Below are 19,771 nucleotides of genomic sequence, written 5' to 3'. Positions count from 1 at the left end.
GAACCTTGGTACATACCACTCCGCCTACCTGGTTATTAGCGTCACAATTGCAAGGGATTCAACTCTTCTTTGTGAAATAAGTTGCCGAGTTCAAAGATCAGAAATGTAATGGCATTGCCTTCAAAGGCTACAGTGCTATACTTTCTGGTCTCCCCGCTATTTCCCCTCCTTTCTTGAGTTCCTCTTTGATCTCAAGCTAAACATCAGAATCTGCCTTTTAAAAAGACTTGAAGTGCCTTTCATTTTCTCTCAGCTGCCTGAGGAGCAACAACTTCTGCATCTTACATGAAAAAAATTTATTTCTCCCTAAAAATAACTCCGGCTTCAAATGCCCCCTGCAAAGAGGTGGAAATCATTTATCTTGAACTCTGAGAAGACAAAAGAAGGTAATTGCACGGGTGAGCCATTACCTGCAGCAGGGGAGGCCAGGCGAAGGAGCCATTACCAATCCTGAAAAGGCAGTAACAGAGCATTTCCGGCTTAAGGCTTTGCAGGAGAAGAGGTCAGGGCGAAGTCTCTTTTGGGCCATTCACATCTTTTTTTGGACCGTGAGCACTCACATCAAGGCGCACTCCTGGATGTGCTCTGGTGGTTTTGTTCTTCTGTGGTTCCCTCCTTCCTCCTATTAATGCTGTAAGTGCTAACAGTGGCAAGTGCTTGAACAATTAATTCCCTTTGTTCCTTAGCTAAAAATAAGCTTGTTTAAGGGAAAATGTATATGAAATTATAAATAGTGTTTTCAGTTCATAAGGTAATATGTGAAAACTCACAGACCAAAACTGGAGTATGTAGTATAATGTACATCCAAATACACATATGCTTTGTACATGGTAAGCAATCACTATAAATTAAATTTGAATATGAATATAAAATTAATTTGGGTTTACACTTTCTCTTGTTGCAAGAAGTCTAGAATGTTCATAGGAACTCCATCTCTGAAAAAATGTTTATTTTGCTATGGTCTGTTGTTTTCTGAAGAACTGTGTCAAGTTCAGTCCATTTTTTTTAAGTTTATTTATTTATTTTGAGAAAAAGAGAGAGAGAGCAGGGGAGGTACGGGGGGGGGGGGGGTGGGGAGAGAATCCTAAGCAGGCTCCACACTGTCAGTGCAGAGCCCCATGTGGGGCTTGATCTCACGACTGAGATCATAACCTGAGCCGAAATCAGGATTCAGCCACTCAACCAACTGAGCCACCCAGGCACCCCTCAGGCCATTAAAAGAAATTTTTTTTTCATTCAGTCTTTGAAAAAAACGATGTGATAGATAGGTAACACTAGCTATGGCACATTAGTCATTTATTATAAACATGGATTCCTGAACCTCCCTGTTTTTTTGGTTTTTTTTTTTTGCATAGCCTTCCAGTCCTGCCTCAACTCCTCAATTCTTATTCCATTCCCTTAGTGCATGAGGTTGTAGTAGGTTATTTTGAACTTCTTACCACATACTTTCCTGCAAAAGCAATGATATAAACAATAGCTATATTCCCAAGCAGGCCCACAAAAACCCATCATAAACCTGAAATACTACATGTTTGCAATCGTAATTTCTCGTGCTGTTGTTCATTGAAAGTCATTTAGGCAAGTCATTTAACCTTTGTGAGCCTCAATTTCCTCTTCTATAAAATTAAGGGGCTGGACTCTATGATATCTGTGGCCTGTTCAGCCCCAACGGTCTGTGGCGACATTTCTGCTGCATTATGAACCAGATGATGGAATAAACTGAGAGCTCAGCCGTCATCTCCAGCGTTGTTTCAAGATTCATCCTGTGAAAATCTAGTTGGCTTCACTTTGATGATGGAGCCCGTTTAGACATTTGGCACTTACTAACATCTGGGGTTTTTTTGTTTTTAAGTTACCTCTTATTACATAAAAGTAGGGTGAGGAGGACGGTCAGAATGTTACTAAGCGCCTCAGCTGAACTCAAATTTGAGTCAGAGTGAGAACAGCAGAATGTTGCTCTGCACATGGCCTTGGAGGTCAGCCTGAGTTCAAGGTCCTGCATCATTACTCAATACCTCTGTGACCTTGGGCAAGTTATTTAGAGTGACTATGCCTTTTCCATAAAAAAGGAAGATAATGACCATGCCCCCCTCATAGGATTTTTATTAGGTTTTTATTAGGCTGAAATGAGGAATGAATTAAAATACCTGCTGAGCACTTAATAAACTATAGCTATCATCATGAAAGATAATGCTTGGGAATTTGTCTTCTAGTGAACTCAGAAATCACAGTGGTCCACTATAGTCCAATCCATTATTTTAGCTTTACCTTCAGACTTCAGCATTATCACATTTTTTAATACAAACTTACTCTAATATTTTTCTTAGATGTAATTACTTTTTTTTCTTATTTGTGTTTAATCTTTAATTTTTCCCCAGTTTTATTGGGATATAATTGACATATAACAGTAAGTTCAAAGTGTGCAATGTGATGATTTAATAAACGTGTATTTTGCAAAATGATGGCCACAGTAAGGTTAATCGACACCTCCCTTAAGAGTTAAGGTCTACTCTCTTAGCAGATTTCAAGTATAAAGTACAGTATTATTAAGTATAGCTACCATGATGTATATAGATCCCCAGAACATATTCCTCTTATAACTAGAAGTTTATTTCTTCAACCAGAGTAAGTGGATAAACAAAAATTGCTTACCACTATTCTTATTGAGTGTTTAGTCACTTATTTTCACTAAGTATACTTGATATGTACAAGCCTGATTTTCTGTTTGAATGTAGGAGTGATATAAATGTTTCAGAATGAAACAAGTATCTTGCTAAAAATAATTAAACAGAAAAATCTGTGTTCAATTCATTTTCTAGAAATAAGTGCTCAATACCTGTTGTTAGTTGGGTACAATTTTTAAATAAATGTAATCTTCCTAAGTCTATTTCTTCCTTCTCTGTTTCTCTAAACTGAGCTCCAGTATCGAAGCATGAACTTTGGGGGTCAGGGTGGTGTAGATGTTGCAAGGAAAATGGGGACTCAAGCTTTGTGCGCTGTAGTCGTTTCTGCTCTGCCCAGAGTAAGCCAGTACATGATTTCATCTTCTGATCATGCTGATCAATCATGAAAATGTTATTGATTACTGGTATGTATGAAGTGCTGGTCAAGTCACTATGAAAATTTAAGAGTAATTCATGGAATATGCCTTCTGGGGATGAGAATCAAATTTTCAGACATAAAACACTAGAATATAAAGACTGGAAATCAGAACCTCTGACTGGGAGGAAGTTAGGAAAGCTTCAATATTTAATTGTGACGTGGAACTGGATTTTGAAACAATGGGGGAGGCAGAAAAGGAGGAAAGGTATGACTCCAAAGCATGACATACATGTTGGGTCCTTTAAAACAGGTCCCATATGTCATCTCATTAATCCTTGGAACAACCAAATTTCCCACTATTGGGTGAAGAAATCATCACTCCAGGGAGGTGAATAATCTGGCCCAATATCACTAGCTTTAAATTATACAGGTAGAATCGAAATGCACTTAAAGCCTGTGATTTCTCCTGTGCGTGCACCAGAGTAGGAAGTGAGTGAGAAAAAGCCGTGAGTAAATGTCACTATGGAGGTGTTCCTTACAGTAAAATATTATGTGTAAGATGATTGATTCCCAGGGTCAGTACTTTACATTACCAGCAATTATTGAGTTTATTATTTAACCTGTGTTCATCTTAGGATAGAAAATGAGAAGACTTTCATTATTGTTAGACTTACATTCTAAGTTTGCAAATCAAATGGTAACAAAACATTGCTCTAATGTTGGAGTCTGTGTGCAAATTACTGCGGAATCATGGTGGAGAGAAATTTGAATTCTACTTGGCAGATCAGTAAATAATTTACTGAGGCAATATTTGACATAAATATTGAAGAATGGCAGACAGTTTCAACAGATGTAGAAAAAAGATGAGCATCACGCAGAAAAGAAAAACTTGAGCTTAAAAGGGCCAGATATTTTCCAAGAAAAATGTAATGTAGAAAGACTAAGAAAGATGGGAGATCAAGAGAAAGTCAAGGGATGAAATGGGAACAAGAAGTGAGAGCTAGAGATCAGCAGAAGTAAATCATATCTGTGGCATGGGATGAAGGGGAGAGAGAGATCAGTTGGAAGGTTGGTAAGAGGATTTTTTCCAAATTATGCCAAGATCCTGAGTTAGGTAAATAATCATGGAAATTGGGAGGAAGAGATACAGACACTCTAAAAGCAAAATTATCTGGGTTTGGTGGCAGATCGAATAGTGCATCTGAGGAAGAAAGAAAGGGCAAAATGGCACAAAAGCTACTGGGAAGAGTGGCATTACCTGATGTAGGAAAGGGGAGAAATTTAGCGTATGTGGAATTGGAGACAGTGCCTGGAGGTGCCTTCCAAAACGTATGAAATGGAGTTTGGAGACTAAGATGTGAACTGAGGATTTTTCACACACAGTTGAATTTTGAAAGAACAATCAAACCTAGGTTAAAATCCAGGACAGCACTCACACTCTTCTGGCCAGGGTAGAAGAGTCAGATGTGTCATCCATTAGCATAGAGGAGGTGTACATTCATGAGTGAAACTAGAATGGCCTTTATTTTTAGAGAACAAAGTTGGTGAGGCCAGATATAGACAAAAGTGCTAACAGAAGAGTTAGTTTTAGAAACGAAGAGGGGTGTTCATTTTTTGAAGACAACATAAAAGAAATTAGAGTTAAATGATGATAGATGGATAGATAGACAAGGAGGAAGAACATCACAATTGAATCTTCTGAATTTCCAAATAAAGCAAAGTTAGTATAAACCATGGACCTTGTGTCACCGTAGGTTCATCAGGTATAACAGATATACCATTCTGGTGGGGGAGGTTGACGGTGGGGCAGGTCGTGCATGTATGGGGGTGGGAGGTATTTGGGAAATCTCTGTACCTTCTCCTCAACTTAAACTGTCCTAAAAATATAAAGTCTTTTTTTTTTTTTAATTTATTTATTTTGAGAGAGTAAGAGTGTGTGCGCGCAAGCAGGGGAGGGGGAGAGAGAGAGAGAGAGAGAGAGAGAGAGAGAGAGAGAGAGGATCCCAAGCAGGCCCTGCCCTAACAGCTAACAGTGCTAACAGCGCAGAGCCCAACGTGGGGCTTGAATTCATGAACATCGAGATCGTGACCAAAGCCAAAATCAAGAGTCGGATGCGTAACTGACTGAGCCACCCAGGCACCCCTAAAAATATAAAGTCTTAAAATAAAATAAAATAAAATAAAATAAAATAAAATAAAATAAAATAAAATAAAATAATAAAATGTTATAATCAGTCAAGTATGTGATTGGAAGTACAATTGAAATCCTAAAATTAAAGACATAAATGTAAAAATATTAAAATAAATAACAACCCAAAATAGATGTGCAACACAACAGAGTATGAGGAAATTGAACTTTGAAATTAAAATGACTTGTGCTGTGAATCCCAACTCTACCTCCTAATTAGTCATATGACTTTGGGCAAGTGATTTAACCTTTCTGAACTGAATAATAATATCCATCTTACAAGGTGTTCTTATGAAAATGAACTAGATAATATGCTTTATATATCTCAAAATGCTTGGCAAATTACCAATAATTAAGACATTATTATCACCATTATTGTAACGCCCGCACTACACAACATTCACACTGCCTAAGTTAATATTCTTGTGGCTATCTGTATTTCTATTATAGTTCATAATTCCCTAAACCCTGAAGGGAAAGGATGATGTGCAGAAACTCTTTTCTGCCATTTTGTTATTATTCCAATTGCTGAGGTAGAGTAAAGCTCAATGTAATTTAGAAAGTATGAATATCAGCACATTTCCAGAAATTTATTACAGCCTGGGAAGAGGAACAGAGAAAATAAAGGGTCAGTAACAGAGCACTGGGCCATGAGATAGTCCGGGAGAGAGAAAGGTTCAGTTGGAAGTAGGATAAAAGATGTTAGAAAGGTCACAAGCAACGTGGCTTTCATCCATGCTTCTGACTGTGCCCAGTTTCATCCGCAGATCATACTGGCAAAACAGAAGGGAACTGGGGCTCCCATATGAAACTTGGGTTTTGTTTTAAACACACAGCGGTCAAATCTAATATGAATTTCTGATGCACTGAATTGCACTGAACACCTTCGGTGTGCTCAGCACAGTCCTAGGTACCAGGTAAGATATGGAATAGAAGATCCCTGCTTTAAAGTGGCTTTGACTGGAATGTGGTTGCAGCCAGAATAAAGAAAAGTGAAAAGTAGAGGCAGGAAGTAAATAGTAATAAAGAACATTCTACTACGTACGGTTGTAACAATAATGACGATGGTGATGGGCAAGATTTGTTGGTAAACTTTATGTCCAAGACACTGTTAGACACTTTATGTATTTGTAAGCATTTAATTTTCACAACAGCAAGTGAGAAATCACCATCTTGATTTTAACGGTGAGTAATATCTGCCGAAGGCGGTAAGCTTGGATCTCCGATGCACAGAATCCTTATCAAAATAACTGGCCGAGGAAGAGTTCATAATCAAATACCACAAAAATTGGAAATATTACTTTGAGTAAATATACACAATTGCAATTGTTTTCCAGTGCAGTTCAAAAATATATAAGAAGTACAGGATAGTAGTAGTTTTAATAACCCCCGGTGCAAGGAATTTACTTTTTTACAGGCCCATAAAAATGTGTTTATACCACTAGTAATTTAAAATAACGATGCTACATTCAACCACTATTATTGTAATACATAACTTAAGTGAACCAATAATTAAATAACACTTCAAGTTATTTTAACACTTCTGTATTGTATTTCTAAAATGAATTGCTTTATGTCATCAAAGCCTCACTTTTTTTCATTATTTGAAACATTTTCTAAGACGAGGCTCTCCAATAAGCATGTTATAGTGAAAGTGTAGCGTGTAATTCTCTCTCCTTCCTTCTCTCTCTTTTTCTCTCTCTCTTCCTCCCTCCCTTTCTCTCTCTCTCTCTCTCTCTCTCTCTCTCCCTCTCCCTCTCCCTCTCCCTCTTTCTCTTTCTCTCTCCCTCTTTCTCTCTCTCTCTCAATGTCATGGGTACTAAGCAAACAATGGCAATATATAAAAGCAAGACTGTCTTCCCACAGTGCAGTCAGTTCAAGATCATGCTCCAGCAGTGATTAGCAAAGTTCTTTGTTCATCATGTTCAGTTGAAGAAGGAGTTGGTTCAGGCAATGTTTTTCCCAGGGATCAGGTCTGAGCATGGAAATGAGTATAGTGGCCAGTCTGCCTACAGCATTATCATTCAAATTAGAGTTAATGCTTTAATGATCGCCTTATAAATATTAATATACTCATTAGTTCACTTTGGCAATGGTTACTTTTCATACCTGTGTCATATCCTACCCCAAGAAAAGGAAAAGAAAATGTCAGCTGGGGAGTCTGTGTTTGACAGTCTACTTCTCACTGAGGGGTCCTTCTTCACTTACTGTACCGAAGTTTAGGGAAAATATTTTTGGAAGCAATAAATGTAAAAGAAGAAGTTTAACTACAAAATGTAGTCTTCTTGGACCATGCACAGGATGATGGACTTATTTAGACTCCTGAACGTTGGATCTAAATAGGCAGAAAAATGTCAAATTATGTGATTTAGATATTATTTTATAAAAATGCGAGAAATAAGCTGAAAGATAACCTAAAGATGGAATAAATGAAGAGTGAGGAGAGAAAATGGGAAGGTAGGAGAGAGGAAAGAAGGGAGAATGGAACAAAGAAAAGGGATGGAGGAGGTAGGACAGGCAAGCAGGCAGCCTCCTCACTTCCGGCCTGTGAGGAAACAGTGGAACCCACCTCCCTTAGGTTCGGCCTCCAGGTCCCGGGGACAGTTTGGGCAACACGGTGATGTCAATACAGAAGTTTCTGCAGTTCTTCTTGCCTTTTCCTCCCCTTTCACGGTGTGGGTCCTGTAGCAGGAAGCACCTTTGGTCAAGACAGGAAAAGTGAGTGGATTCTGGGACATGTTTTTTCTTTTTTTTTTTTCTTTCTTTTGTAAGTTTTATTTATTTCAAGGGGGGAGGAGAGCAGAGAGAGAGGGAGAGAGGGAGAGAATCCCAAGCAGGCTCCATGCTGTCAGCACGTGGAGCCTGATGCAGGGCTTGAACTCACAAACCGTGAGATCATGACCTGAGCCAAAGTTGGACGTGTAACCAGCTGAGCCACCTGGGTGCCTCTGGGGCATGTTTTTCTAATAAAACAATGATCTGCTGAGGGTTTGATGTGGGATATGAAAGAAAGACAGGAATCAAGGATCAATTTTACTTTTGAGGAAACAAGTGAACAGAAGAGGAAAAGGAATGTTGGGAAATAAGAGAAACCATGAAGTCTGTTTTGTAAAGGTCAAGCAGACAGACCTGGAGACACAGATTAGGGATTCTACTACTGATGGATTAAAAATAGAAATCACCAATTCAGTTTAATTCACCACAAGTATCTCAGACACTACACAAAGGCTAATATAGATTAATTAATAAAATCTAAAAATCCCTTCAAATAAGGGTAATAAAGAAAACAGGTTGAAACTCATGTTTAGAAGAATTCTTCCTAAAATGGAATAATTGGATGAAGTATGGGGCTCCTGGCTGGCTCAGTCTGTTGGGCGTCCGACTTCAGCTCAGGTCATGAGTTCGAGCTCGTGAGTTCGAGCCCCACGTCGGGCTCTGTGCTGACAGCTCAGAGCCTGGAGCCTGCTTCAGATTGTGTCTCCCTCTCTCTCTGCCCCTCCCCTGCTCGCACTCTGTCTCTCTGCCTCTCAAAGATGAATAAATGTTAAAAAAAAAAAAAAAAGAATTGGATAAAGCAATACTCAAAGCCATAACTGCAAATTTCCTCAATTTGAAAAAGGACCAACTAAGTAGAGTAAGAGTGGAAATCATATTTGAGACAAAATTAGTAGAAACCAATACCTTCTCCTGACCCAGGCTTGACATTTTTTTTTAATCAAAAGTATAAAGAAAAATACCCTATAAATACTCAGGTAAAAATAAATAAAAAGAAAATAGGCTTATCTTCTTTGCTCTGTCTTAAATTCTTACTGATATTCTATAACGACTTTGAATAACACATAGCATTCTTCCCAGGAAACTTTTTTTTTTTTTTTTTGCTTTTGCTTTCTGCCCTTAAAAATAGTTCCCCCTAGGAAGTGATGACAGAGAAGCTGCCCTGATGGCAGAAAGAAAAACACTTTGGGACAAGAAAATATACCTCAAATGTATTACCCAGTTGCAAGCAACACCAATTTTCCAAGTGTCTGTGAGTTGATTCATTTCCCTCACTGAATGCATCATACCCCTATCATCAGTGCACTAGAAAATAAGTGCAGGGTTCCAAACTCCCTCTTGTGCCAAGCGGTAGTGCCGAAACCCTAAATACTTGGGAGAGACCAAGGGGAGAATAGGAAAAGATGGCTTTGGAGCGTTTTGGAGAGAGTTAAAATAATTCAGAAGTTAACATTTCCAAGACATGGCTTCCCAGTGAAAGCATACAATGTTTGCTTCACATTTGTAGTAGATCCTTGAGCTCTATTTTGCACCCATTGCATTGCTGGCAACTGATGAGTAGCTCTGCAGAATGGTGGGGGAAATTTCAACAGTGCCCCTTACGAAATATCTGATGCTCGTAAGTGTCTGTGTATTCACTTAGCAAATAGCAGCAGACCTCTAGGGGTTTGACCATGCATTGTGCAGCTAGCATTCCTGGATTCAAACCTTGCTTCTGCCCCTTACTAGCTGCGTGGACTGAGCACGTGATTAACTGCCCATGCCTCAGTTCCCTCGTATGTGATACGAGGGTGGTAATGACACCTACCACAAAGGGGATGCTGTGAAATTTAGATCGTTAATTTGTGTTTAGTAACATTAAGGGTTAATATATATCAGGTGGCAAAAATTAAATGCCATCTTAATATGTATTAGACAAATCTATCATATCAGTACCAGGTGCCAAAGGCTGAACCAGATATCAAAGATACAGGGATGTACCAGATGTGATTCTCCCCCTGTCCTGACTGCTAAAACATGAGGGGTGTGCAGAATGTATGTGAGCTGGGGGAAAATACGGGCCTGACACAGTCCTCGGTCACACTTACTCCTGTCATCTTAGCTGTGCTGTCCTACAGGCACCAGTCATTACACATGTGGAAACACGAGGCAACTCATGTGTTATCTCATATTTCTATTGATCGGAGGTTCCTGTTGGCTCAGCCAGTTTCTTGACTTCCAGGTTCACAAGGTCAAAATCAAGTTGCCAGCTGGTTGGGTTCTTATTGAGAGGTTCCGTGGGGATTCTGCATTCAAACTCATTCGAGCTATTGACCCAATCCAGTTCCTAGCAGTTATAGGACTGAGGTTACCGTGTATTCGCTGGGCGGTGGTTGGCTGCCACTCTTTGTGTGGAACCACTGCATTCTTTGGCCTGTGGCTCTCTTCCCTTCTGCCGTATGTCTCTAACAGTCTTTTCATCTCCCTCCAGCTAGTCAGTTCCCTACTTTTCAGGCTCACGTGAATCTGCCCATTTCGAACCTACCCGTTTAAAGCAGGTTTACTCAAAACTAAATATAAACGTACAAACGTACACAAAGTGTTTATTCTAAAACAAAACTTCATGCCACCTGCAGAGTCCCTTCATGATGGTACCTAGATTAGCATCTGGTTGAATAAGTAGGGATGGCAATCTCAGGGGTCATCTTTAGTATTTTGCTTAGCACACGTCCCATTGCTAGAAAAAACATCAACCCTTCCTCACATAAAGCTGCCAGGATGTTCTTTTTTTAAATTCTTCTCGCCCGCATGGTTAAGCCAGAGGCTGGTCGTAGCCTGAGCGACAACACGACATGGCCAAAGACAGGCGAAGTCGAGGAGGAAAGGCAGAACCAAGTATATGCAGTAATTTGCCTACAAAGCATGTCTTGCATCGATGTGCTGGTTTCATTTCTGGCTCAGAGAGCCCCAACCTCTGCTGTACTTCAGCCTAAGGTGGAATGGGTAAGGACAGACCTTGACTTTGTCCCCATCTCATTTCTCTACCCCAACCAGGATGTTTACGGAATTACCCAACTTGAATATGAAGAGTATGACTTTCATTTGTAGGGGATAAGGACAAACCACATCTCTGAACATATCAGGTCAAGTGATCGAGGGGGAAAATACTGTTTTAGGAAGAAGATACAGATTCTAAATGCAACTTAACTCACTGATTTTTACTAGTTTTTTTTTTTTCTAATGTATATACATGTTTGGTTTGCCCCCTCACCCCATGCACCCCATTCTATATTTGTTTTCCCCTGTGTCCATAAATGACTGGATGGCAACCTTTCTTATTATACATAAAGCAACTTCAAAATAACAGTTTTAGTTAAAAGGTCATTGTAAGTGATAAATGAAGTCATACGTGTAAAAGACTTCACCTGATGCCTGGCCCAGATTGTTGAACAGCAGCCTCTGCCAATCACAGATGAAATTTACTCTGGGGATGTGAAGTTCCTTGTATTCTGCATGCTACCTCAAATAAGTGGTTTGTTGGTGGCTTGGGACACTTGCAATAGGAGTAAGTGGTTCTAACGGGCAGAAAAGAAGAAAGACAACAGTAAGAATGCTGGCATTAGTTGTTTCCGCAGTGAATCTGAATGTGCCTCCCCCAGATGGAATAGGAAACGTAGATTCTCTGAAATGTACGTTAAACGCACAGCAAAAATCAAAGGTGGCAAAATTTGTAAAAATGCTGCACATGAAATAATAAAAAAAATCTAGCCTCAATGAATTTTGTTAACAAAGCAGAACCAGCATTTTGCTCAAATGGAAGCATCTGAGCCCATTGGAATGCGGTTTTGTCCCCCCAGATATGGATGATTTTCTACTCTAAGGTGGTCTATTAACACTTCTTTGTAATAAAAGCGTACAGGCATTTTGATGGCTTTCTGCAGTGCTCTTCACTTATTACCTGCTTGTTGAGCACCAGCTATGGTGCTGACATAAACAACAGAGATTTTACTACTGATAAGATGGAGCTTATGTTTACAGCAGTGATTCTCCCAAGTGTGATCTCTGGACCAGCAGCCTTAGCAGCAACAGGGACTGTGTTTAAAAAAAAAAAAAGTAAATTCCTGGCTCCACCCAGAACTAGGGAATCAGAAACTGTCCAGGCGGGGCACCAAGATTCTGTTACAGTTTAACACGCCTCCCACATGATTCCCTGCTAAAGCTTGAAAGCTGTTGATGAGGTGTATCTACGAAAGAGACTTGAGCTTCACCAGCTTGTACCTACCTACAAAGATGTCTCGCGCATGTAAAACCTGTTGCAGCACACCCCTGAACATCAGGAACTATGTACAAGCTTTCGGGTCACATGACAAATAGCCAAGAAGTGTTTAAAAATTCAAATATTCTCATTTTTTAATAAGTAGTATGTGTCCATTTCTGCTATGGTATATTGTTTCCTAGATACAAAAATAATAGTTTCCTTTAAGTCACTTCATCCAGTTATGCCAGATATATTACTTAGTTATTAATAGTTCATTAGGAAACAGCCTTAAAAGTTAGGTAGAAGGGAGGAAGATCATCTGTTTAGGGTTGAAACCGCAGGTTCAGATTCCTCAGCAGTGGAGAAGGACTTGGAATATCTGTCTATACTCTCACCAAAGTTTTTTTCAGGCTGTCAGAATGTCACTGGCTCTAACAGCTGAAACTGACAACTGAAACTAACCAAAGCATGTGATAGTAAAAAAAAAAAAAAAAGAAAAAAAAATGTAGGTTCAAAGAATCATAAAGTTTTTCTTTCTAATTTTATGTTTTCTTTCCGGCAGACTGATTCATTTCACATTCTGAATTATCAACTTCTGATTTATGTTCCTTATACCCCATGATAAAAACACTTCAAAGTAAAGTTACTTGTTCTTGATCAGTATGACGACTCCGTCTGGAGCCCATGCCTCTTGCCGCAGTACTGTCTTCACAAATATAGGTGCATGTGGGCAACGGAATAGCTCTAAGGAAAGCTTGGGACCGGATGTCTTTGAATTTCATGTCCTCACTTTCATAACCTTCGTGATATGGCACATACCTAATCATTCAGGCATGCGGCGAATGTATAGACATGCGTACATAATTAATAGACAACTGAAGGCCTGAAGATAAATTGTTAAAGCTCATGGTAGGAAGGGCAGCCTTGTGGCATGATGATATTTGTGCTGCTTGCCTGATAATTGTTCATCACTCAGAGGAGCACAACAATTTTGTAATTAATGCTTGATACACATTACCTTTAACTGCATAAGCAGCCTGGCTGGGAGGAATCTGTGTGTAAGCACGAGTGTGTGCATATGTGTTTCTGTGCAGAGTGAATTTTTGCCTCTAATGACAGAGTTTTCTTCCTACTGATAAAGTGCTTGGCTGATCCAATTCAAATTTCCTGCTTGATGTGAGGGCCACCAGAGCGGGAGAGAAAAATATGATACAAGTTGACAAATTAAACCAAAAGGTATCCCTGGATACCTTTTATGGAGAAATGATTTCATTGATAATGGACAACAGACCTGATACCATGTTGAACTCTTGCTAGAAAAGCATTCTGTTTATTGCTGGACACATTCTCCAATAAAGGGAATTCTGTGGAGGTGTTCATATCCAGTGAGTGATCACTAACCCTGCTTTCAGGTCAGTATTTGTTTTCTCCTTGAGCATTTAATTAAGTGGAACTATAGGTGGTTAGAAATTTACTTTCCTGGCCTATTTAGTTTATTTCTACAATAACCTGTAGCCATCCAGGCTAGATTGAAACCACAAGTTTAAAGCAAAATTGTGGAGGAACAGTGTTCGGTTTCAGTGGCCCTCCATTCTCCTCCCAACCCCCAGTCACTTCTTGCCCTTTCTGGCTTTCTAGCGGTTCTCACTCAACCTTACCTGGGCTGGTGTCATTAAGAAGTGTGCTTTGCTGTGGACCCGAGTACTCAAATCAGAGCTCTGGACGTGGAGTCCAGCTATACAAGTGATTCTTTGACCAAAAGGGTGTTTTCTTTTCCTTGCTTTGTTTTGCTTTGCTTTGCTTCTCTCCTCTCTTTTCTCTTACCTTTTTTAAAAAAATAATTGAACCAGTTGGGGCGTCTGGGTGGCTCGATTGGTTAAGGGACCGACGTCAGTTCAGGTCATGGTCTCATGGTTTGTGGGTTTGAGCCCCACATTGGGTTCTGGGCCGACAGCTCAGAGCCTGGAGCCTGCTTCAGATTCTGTGTCTCCCTCTCTCTCTGCCCCTCACTCGCTCACTCTCTCTCTCTCTCTCTCTCTTAAAAATAAACATTAAAAAATATTTTAAAAAATAAATAATTGAACCAGTTACCAACTAATAATTTAGATGGTTCACATAAAAGCCTAGATTCTTGGTTCTTCTTGAAAAGTCTGCATTACGAGCCACATCAGACTTCCATTCCTGTGAGGGACCACCATCAGAGAAAAGCATAAGCTGTCCCTGTAGAAGGGGACGTCTGTGCTCCAGACAGCCACAGTCCTCAGCACTAACCACCACCTCCCTCCCACTGAGGCTACAGCCAGCAGCCATTCATCACCAAGATTCCGCTGTTGCCTTTCTTAACCCGATTCAGTTTACTCATTTATATTACCTGCTGGCCTCTGTAGGCATTTGAGTTTTTCAAAACCTGCCATAAATATTTCTTCTCTTTCCTTACAATTCATGGCCCCATAATCTTTTATAATTTATTATTATTTTTTTAAGCTTATTTTTTTGAGAGAGACTCGGGGCCCAAACTCACCAAACCACAAGATCATGAACTGAGCCAAAACCAGGAGCTGGATGCTTAACCCACTGAGTCACCCAGGTGCCCCATGGCCCCGTAATCTTAAGAGAAAGCCAGTGAGTAGCCAGCAGCCCATCCCGGTCACGTTGGCTCTCATTTTTGTGACCCAAATATCTGGCTTTATCCTTTTCCCTTAACTCTCAAATACAGTTATTCAAGCCATATTCCAGGTTGACAATAATAAATTCAGTTCCAAACTTTTGGGAAGTTTCCAGGAATTCATGAAGGTGACTTGGGCAGAGCCTTGCTTTCCTCCATCATTGCTTGCTCTAAACACCTGCTGCCTCTCATCACCCCTGGCCTTCCTGGCATAAGCTGTTTCTCCAGCTCCTTCTGATACCTTTTTTCTGAGAAATGGGATGAGTCCTCTCTTCCTTGTTCTGAGAAGTGGATATCATGAAGCTTGACAGTTTTCTAATGGCTTTGGTGACAAATTATGGAAATGACAAGAAGTGGCCCATTAGTGAACACTGGGCTACCACTCTGGCTTCTCCAGTAGCAACTTGCCACTATACTACCGGCATATTCCAAATCCCCTTCTTCTGTGTCCGTGCTTTCCTCTTTCTCCGTGTTCCAGTGGAAATCTGAAAGTCTCAACATTGTAAGAAATGTAGTGAGAAAATAAATACATTTTTTCAATATATAGTGCAGGGGTAATTGTTTACCCATTAAAAAAAAAAAAAGAAGACTGAACTGTTAGCTCACAGCACACAGAAAAATCAACTGCAGGTAGATGATGTGCACATAAAGCTTTTATAAAATTATGTAAGAGAACGTATGACCTTAGGGTACATTAAAGGCATAAAAAGTATTAATTGTAGTGGAAAAGGTTACTAAAATACAACAGCATTAAAGTGAATAAATTGTTTAACTAAGACAACAAGAAGGTGAAAAAATAAGCCAAAGACTGGGAGAGGATATATGGACACACAAAATACATATAACAAACATAAGACTAATACATACATGTGCACATACACACGTGCACACACATATATGGGATGTGTATTATTGTAGGAGTCTTACAGAATACGTATGGTAGAAAACTGGAAAAAGAAAGGAAAATGGGAAAATAACTCTTCTAGAAAGATTTCACAGATAATAAATCTAAAGAGCCAAAAAATATTTGAAAAGGCTCTCAACCTTCATAGAAATTAAGGAAATACAAATTTCTACCATAATATAAAAATGACATAGAGGCTTGCTATATTAGCAAATGAAAATTTGCTAAGTAGGATGCTCTATTAAATTTGAATTTCAGATGAACAATAAATAATACTTAATATATGTATGTCCCATGTAACATTTGGGACGTGTTTATTCTACATAATTATTATTTTCTAGTGGAAATTCAAATTTAGCAGTATACCCTATATTTTATCTATTTCATTATTAAAACTTTATATATTATTATTTTAGAGTTAAGTGCATACTTAAGGGAAAAAATTGGAATTCTGATAACACCAAGACAAGGGTACGGAGTAACTAGAGCCCCTTACTCTACACTTAAGGGTATAAATTGGTATGTCCACTTTGGAAGCAAAATTTGGCACTATCTGCCAAAAGTAGACAGACTTATCCTGTGACTCCACAGTGTCCCATCCCACATATACATCACAGAGAAATGTATTCACATATGTATGAGGACATATATACTAGTATGCTTGTATCTATATTGTGAATAAAAGCGAAAAACAAAAAAGTGAACACTGCCCAAACATTTATTCTCAACAAAGTGAAAAATACTGATGTATTCCTATGTTGGTATAGGAATCCTCTCAGATGAAAGGAGATTGTTATATAAAATAAATAAACGATAATTCTGGGGTACAATGGGATAATGTTCTATTCCTCAATCTATCTATAGATTATATTTATATTTTATGTATTTTTCTATGAGTGTGTATATTTAATAATAGTGAAAAGATAAAAATATTCCCTGCAAAATGGTATGCTCTTATTATGTAAATTTTATCTCAACCTTTCCATCCAGATTAGGCATAGCCAAAAGACCTGTTAAAGTGTTTGTCAAACAAAGAATAGCTATCTCAGAAATTTCCAGGTATAGAGTAAAATTATAGATACACCTATGAGACCTATGAGTCATAAGGAACCCCAGGCTGACATGAATTGGTAATGTGGGACAGTATTTTTTTTAATGTTTATTTATGTACTTTTGAGAGAGAGAGAGAGAGAGTGAGAGCATGTCTGTGAGCAGAGGAGGAGCAGAGAGAGAGAGAGAGAGAGAGAGAGAGAAAATCCCAAATAGGCTCCATGTTGTCAGGATAGAGCCCAACATGGAGCTTGATCTCATGAACCGTGAGATCGTGAGATCATGACCTGAGCCGAAATCAAGAGTCAGATGCTTAACCAAATGAGCCACCCAGGTGTCCCTGGTATAGTTATTTTTAAGGCAAATATGGGACCTGGCTGCAATAACAAGTATTGCTATCAAAGAAAGTGTTGGTCATTGGCCAGAAACCTGATAAAATTACCAATCTAATTTGGGTCTTTATAATTTTGAATGGGCATGCTCAACTGAAGCATATCTACAGGAAAAAAAAAATGTCTCTGTGATTTAGTTAAACAACAGAAGATAAACCCCCGTAAGGAAGCACCATGACGTTTTGATTTCCTGGTGTTGCCTGCAAACGGCACTAACCCTGAGTAGTGACTCCTGATGACCAACCCCAGCCCAGCAAATGTGAGTCCAATAGCTGTTCTCAGTGCAGCCAGCCTCCACTGTCCAGACAGAGGACCCCACTGGACACCAGCAGGGAAAAGAAGACAGAGAGATGAAGTAACTCACGATTCCTGGACGCACAGTCTCAGAGCAGGCATTGCTGCTGAGTTATTGGAAACAACAACCAGGAGAGTCTGGCTGCGAGTGCCACAGACCACAATGCAGTCGTTTTTTCTATCAAGTGACTTCATATTAATTTTGAATCTGGGGCTAAAATCTCAAATAGCAACAGGCCTTCGGAAAGCAACTACAGCCACTATACACATCTGTTCTCGGTGGACGATAAGGGTTGCATTGCTGTATGTCTAGACCTACCCGTGCAAGAGTCCGCAGCAGCCATAATGAATTCTATAGCTTGTCTACCTATATTAAAGTTTAGTTAAACTGTGCTCCCACTTACCATTTGCTCCTGACTTTAAAGCATTCCACCTAAGACACCCCACGCACAAATCTAAGTCTTAACTTTTGGCCCTCCAGAAGGAAAATAAGTTATGTTTCCCTTGCTAACATACCTCAGCAGTGCTTCTGGAACCATCATGTTCAGTTGTGAAGAACATAGAGAACATATGGGAAGAACTGTTCAATTGCCAGGGTGCCTGGGGGCTCAGTCGATTGAGTGTCCAACTTCAGCTCAGGTCATGATCTCACGGTTTGTGGGTTCAGGCCCTCCGCATCGGGCTCTGCGCTGACAACTCAGAGCCTGCCGCCTGCTTCATATTCTGTGTCTCCCTCTCTCTCTGTCTTTCTCTGCCCCTCCCCCTCTTGTGCATGTGCATGCGCTCTCTCTCTTTCTCTCTCAAAAATAAATAAACTTAAAAACAAAGAATTGCTCGATTGCCAGAGTTTTTGAATGGTGTGGGTTTAAACAAATGATATCAGCCCTGCCGATTTTTATTACAAGGATCTTCTGAGAGTCAAAAGGGAAAGTGTATCTAATTATTAGGCACCATGTGCCTGGTGTCTTGTAATCACACAGTATAGATAAAAACTATCCATCCTATTTGTTGGGGGTAAGTGGGGGAGCATATTTGCCCTGAGATCTTGTCCATGTACAAGGCCACCCCTGGAAACAGTTGCCATGATGAAAGCCATGGTCACACTATTTCCAAGCCATCTTCTGGCATTACAAACAACTGAGTGAAGATTTCACCACATGCCCTCCCACAATTACAAGTAAACAACACGCAGGATTCCACGCCTGGAATGCGTGTTAACCTTTCAGCTATCAGACACCCTTCTGGGGGAGAGAAACACACTCGTCTTGTCTCCTTGGTGGCACGGCCTCACGTTTTCTCTTCTCCACCCAAGACTCTGCATCACCAGAGAAGGCCACCACTACTAATTCTAGGAGATTTAGATTCCCGTCCCTGGTAGGCTGTCATCCAGCAGTGACAACCTACCACACCTGCATTATCCGTATGACGTTTGCATTGCGAGAAGAGCCTGTCCCACCTGGCTCAGAGAAACTTCTCAGGAAGTGTCCGAAGAACCTGGATTGTTTTGGTGACCCTCACAGTTACGCTTACACAAGTCCTCAGTGATGGGTGCAGCGGCAAAGGCAAGCATGCCGACCGAAAGTAGAAGTTGCAACTGCCCGGGCTTCATTCACCAGGGATTCACGTTGAGAAAGGGACAACATAGCCCAGCCTCTCTCCTCCTGAATTTGGTATCTGGCTGCAGAGATTCGCCTAAACCTATAAAATGGTGGTAAAACTGACCCTGAAGTTACTGCGTTGCCCAACGCCATCTCTGACACTAAAGGGGTTTCAAGCCTTCCTGCTGCAGATCCAGTTTGGAGGACCCCCCTCCCCCAAGTCCATCTTCAGGGAGGGCGCAGGCCATAGTGACAAAGGGCAGCCAGGCATGCTTGGGGCCTGGGGCAGGGGAACCAGCCTGAGGCAACCGGGAATCACAGGTAAAGGGGATTTCTAGGGCCCCCCCCCCCTGTTGGGGGTGTGGTTCATCACAACTTAGCATTTAAAGAGTGCTAAGAGCAGAGCTCCCCTCTAGAAGATGAAGCCCTAACCACCCCCCTCTTCCCAGGCGTGTCCCCACCAAGCCCTCTTTGCACACCTTTGCTCAGGTTGTGTTCTGTGTACCTGAGCAACTACTGCTCCAGCCACACTGGAACGTTTTCAAATGCCTCTGTCCTTCGAGACTAATTAACCTCGGGTTCTGTAAGGTGACGATAACAGCACCCGCCTTTGCATCATCAACGAA

The 19,771-nt window shown here is 40.3% G+C and overlaps 1 long non-coding RNA gene across 1 annotated transcript; it reads right to left on the bottom strand.

The window, feature by feature from the left end:
• Nucleotides 1–6,995: 6,995 nt before the first annotated feature.
• Nucleotides 6,996–18,180, bottom strand: LOC122203693. Its single transcript, XR_006195297.1, has 3 exons — nucleotides 18,064–18,180; nucleotides 11,410–11,559; nucleotides 6,996–7,928 (listed from the first exon to the last, which is right to left on the bottom strand). It is a non-coding gene; the product is annotated as an uncharacterized LOC122203693 (long non-coding RNA).
• Between the last annotated feature and the right edge of the window lie 1,591 nt (nucleotides 18,181–19,771).

Source organism: Panthera leo, chromosome D3 (genome assembly GCF_018350215.1).
Source record: "Panthera leo isolate Ple1 chromosome D3, P.leo_Ple1_pat1.1, whole genome shotgun sequence".
Classification (NCBI taxonomy): domain Eukaryota; kingdom Metazoa; phylum Chordata; class Mammalia; order Carnivora; family Felidae; genus Panthera; species Panthera leo.
Note: the sequence above shows the minus strand (reverse complement) of the source record. Positions and strands in the feature narration are given on the sequence as shown.